At 33.8% G+C, this 15,905-nt stretch overlaps 1 protein-coding gene across 22 annotated transcripts in view; it reads left to right on the top strand.

Annotated features, from left to right (window-relative positions):
• Positions 1-15,905, top strand: part of C12H12orf50 (chromosome 12 C12orf50 homolog) — a 55,998-nt gene that overhangs the window by 21,770 nt on the left and 18,323 nt on the right. The gene's annotated exons all lie outside the window — the stretch shown is intronic.

Below are 15,905 nucleotides of genomic sequence, written 5' to 3'. Positions count from 1 at the left end.
GCGTGAACCTGGGAGGCAGAGCTTGCAGTGAGCCGAAATCGCGCCACTGCACTCCAGCCTGGGCAACAGAGCGAGACTCCGTCTCTAAATAAATAAATAAATAAATAAATAAATAAAAATAAAAAAAAGTATCTCACAAAAATCAGACATAACATTTAAAGTATACTCCAATGCTTTTTGTCATTTGAATGACCCATGCATCAGACCTCCTGATCTGTCTTCTGCCTTCTGAGGGGCTAATTCTATTCCACTCTACCCCATAGACTTCTTTTCAAAGCTATTAAAGTCTTTTATATTTTATAGAAGACTGCCTTTCCCCTTTAATTTACAGTATAGAGTGAGATATTCTAGCACTTCTGAGTTACGTGTACTTCCATTAAATAAGGCTTCTTTTCTCTTTCTCAATTTATATTTCCCTGTCTTTTCTGAAACTTGTTCTCTTATATCACGTGAAGCTCAGAAGCCCGGATACCCAATCTGAAGTTTGTCTCACCCACAGGCTCTCAGTTCTGGCTCCACGTTAGAATTACCTGGGGAGCTTAAAACAACAACCACCAAAAACCAAACAGTTCTCAGCCACCACCTAGACCACCAATTAAACTTATGCTTCATTATACTTTTGTTTTCCCCCCAACTTTTTAAGACATTTTGTAACTTACAGAAAATTTGCAAGAATAGTTCAGTGAACACCAGCTGTCCATGTATTCTTCACCTATCTTCACCAATTAACATTTTGTCACATTTACTTTCTCTTTTTTCTTTACTGTATTTACATATCTGCATATAAGGTACAAATATACATTTCTTTATTTTTGTTTTTTTGGAACCATTTGGGAGTTAGTTGCAAATATCCTCACACTTCATTGCTAAATACTTCAGCATGTACCTTCTAAGTTCAAGAGCATTCTCCTATATAACTGCACATGACTATCATACATAGGGAATTTAACATGATAGAATCAACAATGTGTAATATTCAATCTGTATCAAATTTTCCTAATTGTCCAATATTACTTGTAATAGCAATGCTTCCTCAAAATTTAGTATGTATAGGAATCACCTGACAATCTTGTTTAAACTGCTGTCTGTTTCAGTATATCTGGGCTGGAGCCTGAGGTTCTGAATTTCTAATAAGCTCATAGGTTCTTGGGACCAAGCGTTGGGTAGAGCAGCCTTAAAATTGTTACTTTTATTTTTTTTTCCCCCATCCAATTTACAATTAAGCATCATTCATTGCAATTGGTTGTCATGTCTCTTTATTTAATCTCTTTTTAAAAATCTGATGTCTCTTTAAAAAAAATCCCAGGATTTTTTTTTTTCTTCCTTGTCGTATACATGTGTATTTTTTGGAGACAGGATCTTGCTCTGTTGCCCAGGCCAGAGTGCAGTGGTGTGAACACAGCTCACTGCTTCCTTTTCCTCCTGGGCCCAAGTGATCCTCTCACCTCAGCCTCCTGAGTAGCTGGGACCACAGGCTCATGACACCATGCCCGACTAATTTTGTAATTTTTGGTAGAGATGGGATCTCACCATATTATCTAGGCCGGTCTCAACTCCTGGATTCAAGCAATTCACTCACCTTGGCCTCCCAAAGTGCTAGGATTACAGGCATGAACCACTGCACCCTTCCCCATGTCATATACATTTTAAAAGAGTTCAGGTTAGTTGCTTTGTAGGATATCTTTTAAATTGGGGATTTGTTCATTTATTTCCTCCTAATTACTTTTAGATTAAACTTTTGTTTTGCAAAAATAGTACAAACAAGATCAGTCAGTTATTTTAAAATTTACACAAATGTTGTATAGATTTGCCCTAATGCCCTAACCAAACTATTCCATGGAGGTGCTCTTAAAGAATTAGTGAAAAGGGAAGAAAAATAATTTGCAAAGAAACTCTGCTCTGTGAATTTTACAAAAATTAGCATTTCTTGTACTCTTTGAAGGACAAGAGAAGAACAGTGCCCAATTCCTGTGAGTCTAAATAAAAATAATTTGTTTAGTTATAAATAATTCGTTTATACAAGAGGCTCTTTTAACCTATGTGTTTTGTACTACATGTGTGTTCTAGCTATGGAGGTATTTATGGGAGTAGGAAATACTGCATTATGATTGCATTTATGACATCTGTTTAAAAAAAAACTGAATTTGTTTTGAAAATTGACAAAGCATAGAAAGTAGATGTTCATGTATGAAATGCCCTGGCATGATGCGATATAGTAGTCTCTCATAAGTACTCCCTTGTAGAGACTCCCTTGGTCATAAAGAGTGGAGTAGTGCTAAATGTTTTAACTGGCTCCTTTCCCCCACCTTGTTCCCCTACCCCAAAAAACAAATGGGAAAAAATGCAAAACAAAACAGCTCTGGTGGTTCACATTTGCCATTTGCCATGAAGCAAATATTTTCTCTACGGCCAATTTCAAGCTATAAATGTGACGTCAGTATTCTTGCAAAATTCCTGAAAATTTGCCAGTTCTACGTGCTTATCTGAGCCCACTCCAGTATATTACCAGTTTTAAGGAGAGAAACCCAACTCAATTCGATTTAAGGGAAAACTGGAATTCTTGGCTTATATAATTAAAGAGATTAGGGACAGAACTGACCTCAGACCCAGCTGGATCCGTGTTTCCTTCACCAACCCTTGGTTCTGAGCTAGGTGTCCTTCTCTATGTACTACAGTTACTCCAGAAGCTCCAGAACTAGATTTTGGAAGCAGAATAGGCAAATATTAAGAATAGTAGCTCTAGCTCAGATTAGCTTGAAATATCAACCTACCACATATTTGCCACTGTAAACATGGGCAACTTAATGTCTCTCTGGCCCAATTTCTTCATCTGTATGGTAGAGATAGTAATAGTACCTGCATTGGGTTTTAGACATTTAACAGATTAATACTCAATTGTTTAGAATTCTTGGCAAAGAGTGAGTAATCAGTGTTATCATTATCAATTGTTTAGAATTCTTGGCAAAGAGTGAGTAATCAGTGTTATCATTATCATCATGATTCTAAATTAATCTCAGAAGAAGTAAGTCCTTCTGCAACTAAAGCCCAATTATTGAATGTCATCTAATGGTGTAGAAAATGTGCTCATCCCTAATAGTTGTTCAAGCTAGGGGATGAGCTAATCTTTGGGTCCCAGGGGTCATCCTCACTCACACTAAGTTGATTGAAAATGGGAAAAAGGTTATTCCCTTTAAAAAACTCTGATATACTTTACCTAAGAGAAATAAAATGATTACAGGACAAGCAAAAATAATAGGTAATCACTACATAATATATAAAAAATATGTCTTTCAGAAGAATCATATGAAATATATGTGATCACCCCAAAGTTGATCATAGTGACATGAAGTTATGCTTTTGGTAGAAAAATCAAGGTGACAAAAATTATCTATGTGTAAATTCATGTAAAGTACATTATAGTAGTTTCTTAAAATGCAAAGACCATTAGTATTTGTGATCTCATAGGAAAGTTGCTCAAATCAATGAAGATATAATAATACATGTCAAATTCAGCACACTTTTGTTTCAACCATTGTAGAGAGGTAAACTTAACCAGTGTCTGAAGTTTTACTGCATTACTTGGTTGTCAAGTAATGCACTTGAATTATTTATTTCATATTTCTAATTGGGTAGTTTCTGTTAACTATATGTGCTCTTTCCCATCCTATCTCTTTCTCCTTCTGATATGTATTTAAACACATTAAATAGAAAGGTGTGATGAGCAGTGGTCTTTATTTTTGATGAAATATCCACTACAACATTTTTGATTAAATTTTTTCATTATAAGTTTAGTTGAAATGGTGTAACTTTCAACATTTTATCAATATTGACTTTAAAAGTAAAAATTTTCTCATTATAAATGTATCTAATGACATCTTACCATAATGATTCCATTTATAATCTTATAAATGGAATAATCTTATAATCTTATTATAAGATTATAATAATTTTAATCTTATAATCTATTTAAAAATACAAGAATAATAATCTCAATTACAACTAAACAGGTTCTAAGACTTACATGGAAGTGCAAAGAGCCAGAAATAGTCAAGAGATGCTTCAAGAAGAGCAAAATAATAGAACTTGTTCAACCAGATTTCAAGGCCTATGAAGTGATAGAGATTAGGACAGTCTAGCATTGGCCACAGGCTAAACAAATTGGTGAGTGGGACAGAGTAGATGGAAACAGACCTTTCCATAGATGGACACTTGATTTGTTAGGTGAATGTGATAACCACTACATTATGGAAACGGATTGGACACTTGATTTGTAGTAGGTAGCATGGATGAGTAATGGGTGGTCTTTCAGTTAATGAGGGAAAAATGGACTTCTCTCTCACACAATAGATACAAATCAATTTGAGTCAATTATTGATCAAAATGTAAAAGGCCAATATTTGAATACTTCAAAAGATAATAAGGTCACAAAATATTGACCATTTCAGAGAATATGAATAAATTTGACTGCATTGAAATTAAAATTTATATTTATCAAAAACACCATAAAAAAGTAAAAAGATAAACCACCAAATAAGATAATATTTGCAGCATGTGTGCTTATGTGACTCCAAGGAAAGATCTGAAGTCAATACTTGAATACAAATCAACAAGAAAGGCCAGAGAACCTAATGGAATAGGTTTTTCTGTTTTACCACTATTGAGATTTTGGACTGGATAGTTCTTTGTTGTTGGAACCTATCTTATGTATTGTAGATTGTTTAGCAGCATCTTTAGCTTCTACCTACTAGATTCTAATAGAAATCTCCTCGTTGTAACAACCAAAAATATATCCAGACATTGTCAAATATTTCCTAGTAGGTAGGGAGTAAAATTGTCTCTGCTTGAGAACTGCTATCATAGAACAATAAACAGAAAGCATATAAACAGGCATTTGAAAAGGAAGAAATTAAAATGTAAACAAACAAGATGATCAGTCTTATTAATAGTTAGGGAAATCCAAACAGAAAGCACTTTGAGATATAATATACCCATATTATTGGCAAATATCAAAAATTCTATCAATTGTTGGTGAAGACAAAGAACATTAGGAATTATTGTGCACTGTAGAAGGATATATAAACGGATACAAGTACTTTGGAAAACAGCCTAACATTATCTTGTCCAGTTAAAATTATGCATAACTTAGGATCAAGCAATTCCACTTTTGAAGCATATATCCTAGAGAAATTCATTACTGTGTACATCTGGATACATGTATTAAATACAAGAATGCACGTAACAGCAGTTTGTAATGGCCAAAGGCTAGAAACAGTCAAATGTGCAACAACAGTGGAATGCATAAATAAAGTGTGGTACATTCATTCAATACTAGACAGTGATGAAAATAGGAGAAACAGGTGAGTAAGGATGTATTTAACAGATAAAATTAAATGAAAGAAGGCAAGAAAGAATAGATATGGCTTAATTCTATTCATAAAATGTTCAAACATAAGCAAAATTAAACTTTATGTTTAGGGATGCATACTTGGTAGTGAGATCATAAGGACAAACAAAAAGTGATTACAATAGGTTAGGATGAAGATACCTATTGTGGGTATGGGGAAAGAAAATTGTGTGAATGAAGAGGATGTTTAGGAGGCTATTATTACATGACTTAGGTGTTGGCTTTGTGATACTTGTTACAATATATATTTTATAGTTTCTGTACTTTTCTGTGTATGTGTTATATTTCACAGTTTTAAATAGGTAAAAAATGCTTAAGCAAACAATTCTTTATTTAAGAATTATATAAATAATTCTTTATATTAAGAAACAATTCTTTATTTCCTTCTGTTAAAACTATTGCCACTTAGGACTATTCACAATAGCAAAGACATGGGAATCAAGCTACATGCCCAACAATGATAGACTGGATAAAGAAAATGTGGTATTAATACATATACACCATAGAATACCATGCAGCCATAAAAAAGAATGAGATCATATTCTTTGCAGGGACACGGATGGAGCTGGAGGCCATCATCCTTAGCAAACTAATGCAGTAACAGAAAAACAAATACTGCATGTTCTGACTTACAAATGGGAGCTAAATGATGAGAAAAATGGACACATAGAGGAGAACAACACACACTGGGGTCTACCAGAGGGTAGAGGGTTGGAGGAGGGAGGGGATCAGGAAAAATAACTAATGAGTACTAGGCTTAATACCTGGGTGAGGAAATAATTTGTACAACAAACCCCCATGGTACAAGTTTACCTATATAACAAACCTGCACGTGTACCCCTGAACTGAAAAGAAAAGATAAAAAAAAAGCTATTGCTGTTTAACTTTCTTCACATATTTTTACCCTAACCTAATATTTTTATGCTTGAGTTTATTGATCACCTATTAAAATTAATATAACAAAAATATACATAAATTTAAATTTTCATTTTTTAAGCGATGATAAAGTTCCACTTTTAAAGCCATATGGTCTTTAACATGCCTTTAGGATTGAATTATTATTACAATTATCACTGGCATTTAATTTATTAAAACAACAATTACATTACAAATATTGATAATTATTGCATATCAAAGTACAATTATATAAGAAAATTACCTCTTAATTAGGTGAATTGATGATCAAAATTATTCTTATCTGTTTATAAAACAAAAAAAAGGTATATATTGCTGCCATGGCTTGTTTGTATTTCTCCAAAATCCATGTTGAATATGAATAGGATTAAGGCCCTCATAAAAGAGGCTTCACACAGGGCTTGGCCCTTTTTGCCCTTTTGCCCTTCTGCCTTCTTCTATGTGAGGACACAGCATTTATCCCCTCCAGAGGGCACAGTAACGAGGCACCATCTTGGAAGCAGGGAGTCCTCAATAGAGACCAAGCCTGCCAGTGCCTTGACCTTAGACTTCTCAACCTCCAGTACTGTGATAAATAAATTTCTGTTGTTTATAAATTACCCAGATATTTTGTTACAGCAGCACAAATGGACTAAGACACTTGCTAAAAACTAATATTCAGAACGAGCAGGTTGTTCTAATATTTGCTAAGTCAGTTACAATATAGTAAACATTTTATAAACTTAAATAAGATGAGGACTCACTTCAATTAGAAGATTTCACAATATTATAAAAGAGGTCTTAACTATCTCAATTGGAAGATTTTATTTGAAAATTGTATCTATGGGTTTTTTTCTAAGATATTGTGAACAATTTGGCAAACTTGTAAATAATTCTACTTGCATTTAAAAAATTGTGATGACTAGATTACTTTCAGAATGATGTTGTGAAGAATTCCATGAACCTGTTCCCTAGTGAAATAACAATTGATTTCAATGGTTGATGAAAATTATATGTTAAAAATGTTTCCAAGTGTTAAGAAATTGTCCTAAGGGCATACAGCAAATGAAATCGTATTAATTCAATAAAATCTACTAAAGCCAGTAAAAATGGCAAGTCAGTTGTATTGGAACCACCACCCACTCCTTTCACCACCTCTCTGTTTAGTGTGACAGAAGCTCTACTCTGAATGGATACAGCCAAGAACACAGAGCTCTTTCTACGTCCAGCTTCCAGTCAAGAACTATAGTACCTTTCTGGGGGGAGAAAGCTGCTAACATTTCTCATCCTCTCCAATTCCCAACTCCATGTTGCTAGAGCTCTATTTTTCAGGCCTGAATCTTGTTTTCATCCAGCCCCAAGCATAAAGCAAAAGTTCTATCCCACGTGCAGCAGGCTAGGAATAACAGGACCTCAATTACCTTTGCCTCAGTTGGAGCATGGATAGAGGTCCCATGCCAGGAGGCACAAGTTGTAAACACCAGAAATTACCACCCCTGCTTTGTGCCCTAATTTTAAAACAGGGCGTCACTCCAAAAGAATTAAGTGACTGTCCTTGCTGTTAGCATCAGCACTAAGATTTTGTGCAGGCAGAGAGTAGAAAACTCTGAAGCTCTCGGAAAGAGAACTGAATTTATTTGGAATAGAACATAGTGTGGGGAAGTTTAAGATTAGGGACGCTCTGAAAACAATGGTGATTGGGGATATGCAATTAAGAGGAGGCTAGTAGCTCCATGAGAGCAGCAAACTAAACTGTAAACCAGCTAGAAGTTTACCAAAGACAACCCGGTAAAGACACAGTTAAAAAGAGTTCTTTTGGGCCGGGCGCGGTGGCTCACGCCTGTAATCCCAGCACTTTGGGAGGCCGATGTGGGCGGATCACGAGGTCAGGAAATCGAGACCATCCCAGCTAACACGGTGAAACCCTGTCTCTACTAAAAATACAAAAAATTAGCGGGGCGTGGTGGCGGCCGCCTGTAGTCCCAACTACTAGGGAGGCTGAGGCAGGAGAATGGCGTGAACCCGGGAGGCGGAGCTTGCAGTGAGCCGAGATTGTGCCACTGCACTCCAGCCTGGGCGACTGAGCAAGACTCCGTCTCAAAAAAAAAAAAAAAAAAAAAAAACCAAAAAAACAAAAAAACATAGTCCTTTGTCAATCTTTAGTCTACTACTTCTGATCTATTAACAGCTCCTGGCCTTCCATTTCTAGTTATCCCAGAAGGGGATACTGGAACACCTTGCAGGTAACTACTGGGCAGGCAATTTCGCCTGGTGTTTAAAAACATGGATTCTCGCTTGAACCGGGGAGGCGGAGCTTGCAGTGAGCCAAGATAGCGCCACTGCACTCCAGCCTGGGCGACAGAGCGAGACTCCGTCTCAAAAAAATAAATAAATAAATAAAATAAATAAAATAAAAAGAGTTCTTTTGGGATTGGAACAAACTTGAAAGATTGGCCTCAAAGCTTAGCTCTGCAAAGTAGTCAATTTACTTGGGTTAAACTGTGGAGCAATTTATGCCCTAGTGCATTGATGAAAACAATGGGGCATTACACCAGCAATGAATGGAAGCTAACATCTCAGTGTGATACCAACAGAGGTGGACAGCCTAACAGAGAAACCAGGGAATGGAGCAAAATGAGCCCTGCTAAAGTCCGTGTTATCCCTGTTAACTGTGGACATGCCAAGGCTACATCCTCTGAGGAATGACAACAGAGGCTGCATATTGTGGGAGAAAATAAATTTTACTAAAATATTCCAACAAAGTCACTCAAAAATTAAAAAGCAAACAACAAGCTTCAGGTTTAGGATGAGAAGTCAATATTCAGAGTTGCTACAATGTATTATCACACATGTTGAGCTTTCAATAAAAATTATAAGACATGCAAAGAAACAGAAAATTATAATCCACATACAGAAATAAAGGAGGCAACAGAATGCTTATGAGAGGATTGTGATGTTCAACTATGCATTGATTTTTTTTTAACTTTTATTTTGACTTCAGGGGTACAGGTTTGTTTGTGCAAGTTGGTTCTAAAGATAAATTGCATGTCCTGGGGTTTGATGTACATATTATTTCGTCACCCAGGTTATAAGCATAGTACCTGATAGGTAGTTTTTCATTCCTCACCCTCCTCTCACCCTCCACCCTCAAGTTGGACCCAGTGTCTGTTCTTCCCTTGTTTGTGTCCATGTGTACTCAATGTTTAGCTCCCACTTGTAAGTGAGAAGGTGCAGTGTTTTGTTTTCTATTACTGTGTCAGTTCGCTTAGGATAATGGCCTCCAGCTCCGTTCATGTTGCTGCAAAGGACATTATCTCATTCTCTTTTATGGCTGTGTAGTATTTCATGGTGTATATGTGCCACATTTTCTTTATCCAGTCTACCATTGTTGGGCATTTAGGTTGACTCCATGTCTTTGCTATTGTGAATAGTGCTGTGATGAACATACACATGCATGTGTCTTCATGGTAGACTGTATATACCCAATAATGGGATTGCTGGGTCAAATGGTATTTCTGTTTTAAGTTCTTTGAGAAATTGCCAAACTGCTCTCCACAATGGCTGAACTAATTTTACATTCCCACTAGTAGTGTATAAGCATTCCTTTGTTTCTGCAGCCTTGCCAGCATCTGCTATTTTTTTTAGCTTTTTAATAATAGCCATTCTGAGTAGTGTGAGATAGTATCTCATTGTGGTTTTGAGTTGCATTTCTCTAATGATTAGTGACTATGAGCATTTTTTCATATGCTTGTTGGCTGCGTATATGTCTTCTTTTGAAAAGTGTTCATGAGCAGACAATGATTTAAAGCAGTAATTATAATATGTCCAAAGACCTAAACTCCTGCGTAAAGAAGTAAAGAACGGTATTATGACAACATCTCAACAATAGAGACTATCAATGGGTAAAAACTACGAAAAAACCCTAACAAATTGAAATTTTGGAGTTGAACACACAATATCTGAAATGGGAAAAAAATACTATAAGGGATCAAGGGTAGATTTGAGAACTGCAAAAGAAAGAACCAGTAAATTTGAAGATAAATCAACGGAGATTATACAATCTGAAAAATCAAGAGAAAAATAAATGAAAAAAAAGATGAACAAAGCCTAAGAGAAATATGAGGCATTTTACCAAAATGTAAGGAAAGAAAAAATAATGGCTGAAATTCCCCAGATTTAATTAAAAAATTAATCTGCATATACAAGAAGCTCAACAAACTCTAAGTTGGATATACACAAATATACCTGCAGCCAGACACATCATATGAAAAAAGATAAATACCAGTGATAAAGGCAAATTCTGGAGAACAACAAGATAAAAATGTTTTATTGCATATAATAGAACCCCAATATGATTAACAGCTACCTTCCCATCAGAAACAATACAGGCAGTAATCACTGTAGACTGAAAGAAAAAAAATTGTGGCAATCGAGAATCTTTGTCCAGAAAACTAGTTTTAAATGCTGTATTTCAAAAATAAAAAGGCAAACAAAGACATTCAAAGAAAACAAAAACTGAGAGAATTTGTTGCCAGTTTGTCTACCTTAAAAGAAATACTAAAGGAAAACTTTCAGGTGGAAAGCAAGTGACCTGAGTCAGTATTTCAAATCCATATGAAGAAACAAAGTATGCTGATAAAGGTAGTTGTGTAAGTATAAAACTATCATAAGGGCATATTTCTTTTCCTTCTATAATCTGATTTTAAAATTTTATAAAACAATACATACAATTTTTTTTAGTCTGTTACCTTTAGAAATGTAATATATTTAATAATAGCCACACAAAAGAGGCAGATGGAAGCAAAACTGTAGGATGACAAAGAAATGACACCAGATAGTAACACAAATCCATAGGAACAAATGATGAGAATTAGAAATTATAAATAAAAAGGTTAATAGTCTCTGTTTATAGAACAAACTGTAAATACCTACTTGATCTTTTTCCCCTCTTAGCTCCTTTAAGAAACATACAATTATCTTAAGTAATAATTATAACAATGTATTACTGGGTTTGTCATGTATAGAAATGTAATATATGTTACAATAGTAGCACAGAAAGGAAGAGGGCATAGAGCTATATAGGAGTAACCTCTTATATCTATCTCACTGATGTTAAATTAGTATAAAAGTGAAATAGATTCTGATGTTAAGAAGCATATAGTAAGCCACAGAGCAACCTAAGAAAATACTATAAAAATGAAGAATGATTAAAGGAATTTAATATTATACTAGAAAATATTCATCAGTGTAAAAGAAAGAGAAACAGCAGAACATGAAACATATAGAAAACAAAGTAAAATAGTGTACCTAAATCCAACTATATCAATAATTATATTAAATGTGAATGGGTAAAAAATTCAATCAAAAGGCAGAGATTGTGAGAATAAAATTAAAGATAAAACTATATGCTCTCTGCAGAAAACACTTTTTAAATTCAATAGCCCAAACAAGCTGAAAATAAAAGAATGGAAAATATATACCATGCAAACAATTATAAACAAGAAAATAAAAGACTCGAACAACTGTAAAGCAACTAGACCTAAAAGACATCAGCAAAACACTCCATTTAACAATTGTAAAATACACATTTTTCTCTAGTGCACAAGAAACATTTTCCAGTATAGATCACATTCTAGGTGATAAGGTAAGCCTGAATAAATTTAAAATGATTGAAATTGTGCCGTGTATGTCTTCTGAATATAATGGTTTTAAAAGTTGAGAGAAAAAAATTGAGACATTTACAAATATATGGAAATTAAATAGCACACATGTAAATAACCAAGAAATCACAAGAAAATTACAAGGGTAATCAGCCAATACTTTGTGTTTAGTAAAAGTAAAACATAGCATACCAAAACTCATGACATGAAGTAAAGCAGTGCTTAGAAGAATATAAGTTGTAAATGCCTATATATTTTTTAAAAATCTCGAATAGATAACCTAGACTTATACCTTAAGACACTGGAAAAAGAAAAACATATTAAACCTAAAGCAAACAGAATGAAGCACATAATAAAAATTAAAGCAGGAATTAATGAACTAGAGAGTATGAATAAAGAAAACCAATAGAGAAAATCAGGGAAATCAAAAGTTGGTTATGTGATAAAATCAGGAAAATTAAAAATCTTTAACTTGACTGACCAAGAAAAAAAGAGATAGGTTGAAATTACTAAAATCAGAAATAAAAAATGAGACATCACTCCCAATATTAGGAAAATAAAAAGAATTAAAAGGGAATAATGTGGACAACTATATTTCAACAAATTAGATAACTTATATAAAATAGACAAATTTCTAGAAAGACACAAACTACCATCACTGACTCTAGAAAAAAAAAAAATGAATACATCTATAGGAATAAAGAGATTGATTGGGTATTTGAAAACATTGCCACAATTAAAATCCGGGCTCAGATGGCTCCAATACTGAATTGTAACCAACATTTAAAGAAAAATTAGTACTAATTTGTCACAAATTCTTCCAAAAAAAAAAAAAAAAGATGATGCAACACTTTCCAACTCATGTCTATGAGATGTTCTATGACATCAGACGAAAACTACAGACCAAACTTTTCCTATGAATATAGACACTGAAAAATACTCAACAAAATTCGATTACACTAAATCTGACAGCTTTAAAATGGGATTATATTCCATAACTAAGTGAGATTAACTCAGAAACAAGGTTGGTTTAACTTCCCAAAATCAATTTCTGTAATTAATAATAATAATAATAATATACCCACAATAATATAATAAAGAGCAAAAGACACATGATCATCTTAACAGATGAATAAAAAACAGTTGATAAAAATTTGACACACATACGTTATAAAAAATATTCCACAAACTAGAAACAGAAGAAAACTTCTTCAACCTGATAAAGAATATATATGAAAAATCCACAGCTGATAGCATACTTGATGAAATACTGAAAGCTTTACCTCTAAGATTGGGAAGAAGACAAGGTTGTTCATTCTTGTCATTTGCAGTCAAGATAGGGAAATTGTTGCAACATCATCAGCTAAAAGGCTCTATATTGGAAAGAAAGAGCAACATTATTTCTATTTGCATATGGCATGATCTTTTATTTAGAAAATTCTAGAAATCTAAAAATTATTAGAAATAAATTTAGCAACATTGCAGGATACAATATTAATATACAGTAATGGATTGTGTTTCTTTACAGTAGCAGTGAACAAACTGAAAGTGAAATGAAAAAAATCCCACTTACAATAGCATCAAAGAGGAAAAAATATTTAGGAATTAATTTAACATAAGAAGTGCAAAGTTTATATTCGAAAACTACAAAAGATTGTTGAAAGAAATTAAAGAAAACCTTGAAAAACAGAGATATCCTTGTTCATAGACTGACTTTGTGGTTGGTATGCCAGTATTCTCCAAATTGATCCACAGGTTTAATGTAGAATTTATCAAAATCCCAATGGACCTATTTGCAGAAATTGAGAAGCTGATTCTAAAATTTATATGGAAATTTAAGGGACCCAGAATAGTGAAAAAAAAATCAGGAAAATGGAAACCAAATTTGGAGGACTTACACTTCCTGATTTCAAAATCTACAAGTTACTACAAAACTGAAGTAATCAAGACTATTTGGACTAGCATAAAAATTGATCTATATGTCATTGAGACAGGATTGTAAGACCAGAAATAAACTTTTATATCAATCAGTTTATGCTCAATTGATTTTCAACAAGGGCATATAGATCATTCAATGGGGAAAAGAATAGTATTTTCGACAAATGGTGCTAAGACAACTAGATAGCCACATGCAAAGTAATTAAGTAGCACAACTGCATCACATCATAAACAAAAATTAACTCAAAATGGATCAAAGAACAATATTCCATTTTGGAACATTGGATCACTTTAAAAAGGAAATCCACACCCATTAACGGTTACCTCTCATTTCTTTCCAATGAAACATTGGATCACTCCAAAAAACAAACTCACACTCATTAACAGTTACTCCTCATTTTTTTCCAATTCCCAAAACCTACACAGTCACTACTTTACTTCTTGTTTCTATAAATATATCTATTTTTGATATTTTGTATAAATGGAATCATATAATATATTATTTTTTGTGAATGACTTTTTCCTCTTAGCATGTTTTCAAAATTCATCCATGCTCTCACATGCAACAGTACTTTATTACTTTTTATAGCCAGATAGCACTCCATTCTATGGATATGCCACATTTTATTTATCCATTTATCAGACAATGGAAATTTAGGTTGTTTCCACTTTTTGACTATTATAAATAATGTTGATATAAACATTTGTGTACAAATGATTACATTTGTATAATATAGACATATATTTTCACACCTCTTGGTATGTAGCTAAAAATGGAATAGATGGGACATGTGATGACTCCATATTTAACCTTTTGAGGAACTGCCTAATTGTTTTCTAAAGTAGCTGCAGCATTTTTCATTCCCAACTGCAGTGTACAAAGATTCTAGTTTCTTCACATCCTTGACAACACTTGTTATTGTCTTTTTAGTAAAGAAATTAATCATTGTAATCGTTGTAGTATGAAGTGATATCTCATTTGGTTTTGTTTGTTTTTGTTTTTGTTTTGAAACAGAGTCTTGCTCTGTTGCTCAGGCTAGAGTGCAGTGGCATGATCTCGGCTAAATGCAGCCTTAACCTCTCAGGCTTAAGTGATGCTTCCACCTCAGCCTCCTGAGTAGCTGGGACTACAGGTGTGCGCCATCACACTTGGCTAATTTTTGTATTTTTTTGTGGAGATATGGTTTAGCCATGTTGCCCAGGCTGGATCTTATTTATTCTTTCTGTGTCACCTTGGGGTTCTGAGTGTTTCTTCATTATCTGGCTGAGAGGGCTGGGAACTGCTTTCCAGCAAAATCTGGGACTTGTTGGCAGGTGTTATCATGGCTCACCCCCATGTGCCAGGGGGCTGGCTACTTTTCATTGACTGCTTTTTCTTTTGGTGTCATATCTAAAAAACTTTTCATGACCTAAGGGTTCTTCTATGAGTTTTATAGCTTCAGATCTTTCATTTTGTTCTTAGATCCACTTTGCATGAATTTTTGTTTCTAATGTGATGAAGTTGTGCAACTTAATTACTTTGCATGTGGCAATCTAGTCGTCCCAGCAACATTTGTTGAAAATACTATTATTTCCCCCATTGAATGGTCTATGTACCCTTTTTGAAAATCAGTTGAGCATAAATTGATTCATATAAAGATTTAGTTCTGGTCTTGCAGTCCTATTCCAATGATACATCGATCTACTTTTATTTTTATGCTAGTCCAGATAGTCTTGATTACTTTAGTTTTGTAGTAATGTCCATATAAATTTTAGAATCAGCTTCTCCATTTTTGCAAATAAGTCCATTGGGATTTTGATAAGAGTTGTATCATACCTATAGATTAATTCAGAAAATATTGCCATACCAAATACAAATCAATCCATAAACAAGGATATCTTTCCATTTCAACATTTCTTTAACTTCTTTCAACAATATTTTTATTTTATTGAAATAAGATAAAAATCTTTTTCAATATATATATTTTCAGAATCTTTTTCAGAATATAAATTTTGCACATCTTATGTTA

Source organism: Pan troglodytes, chromosome 10 (genome assembly GCF_028858775.2).
Source record: "Pan troglodytes isolate AG18354 chromosome 10, NHGRI_mPanTro3-v2.0_pri, whole genome shotgun sequence".
In the NCBI taxonomy this organism is placed as follows: Eukaryota; Metazoa; Chordata; class Mammalia; order Primates; family Hominidae; genus Pan; species Pan troglodytes.
The sequence above is the reverse complement of the archived record's forward strand: the minus strand, read 5'-3'. Positions and strand labels throughout refer to the sequence as shown.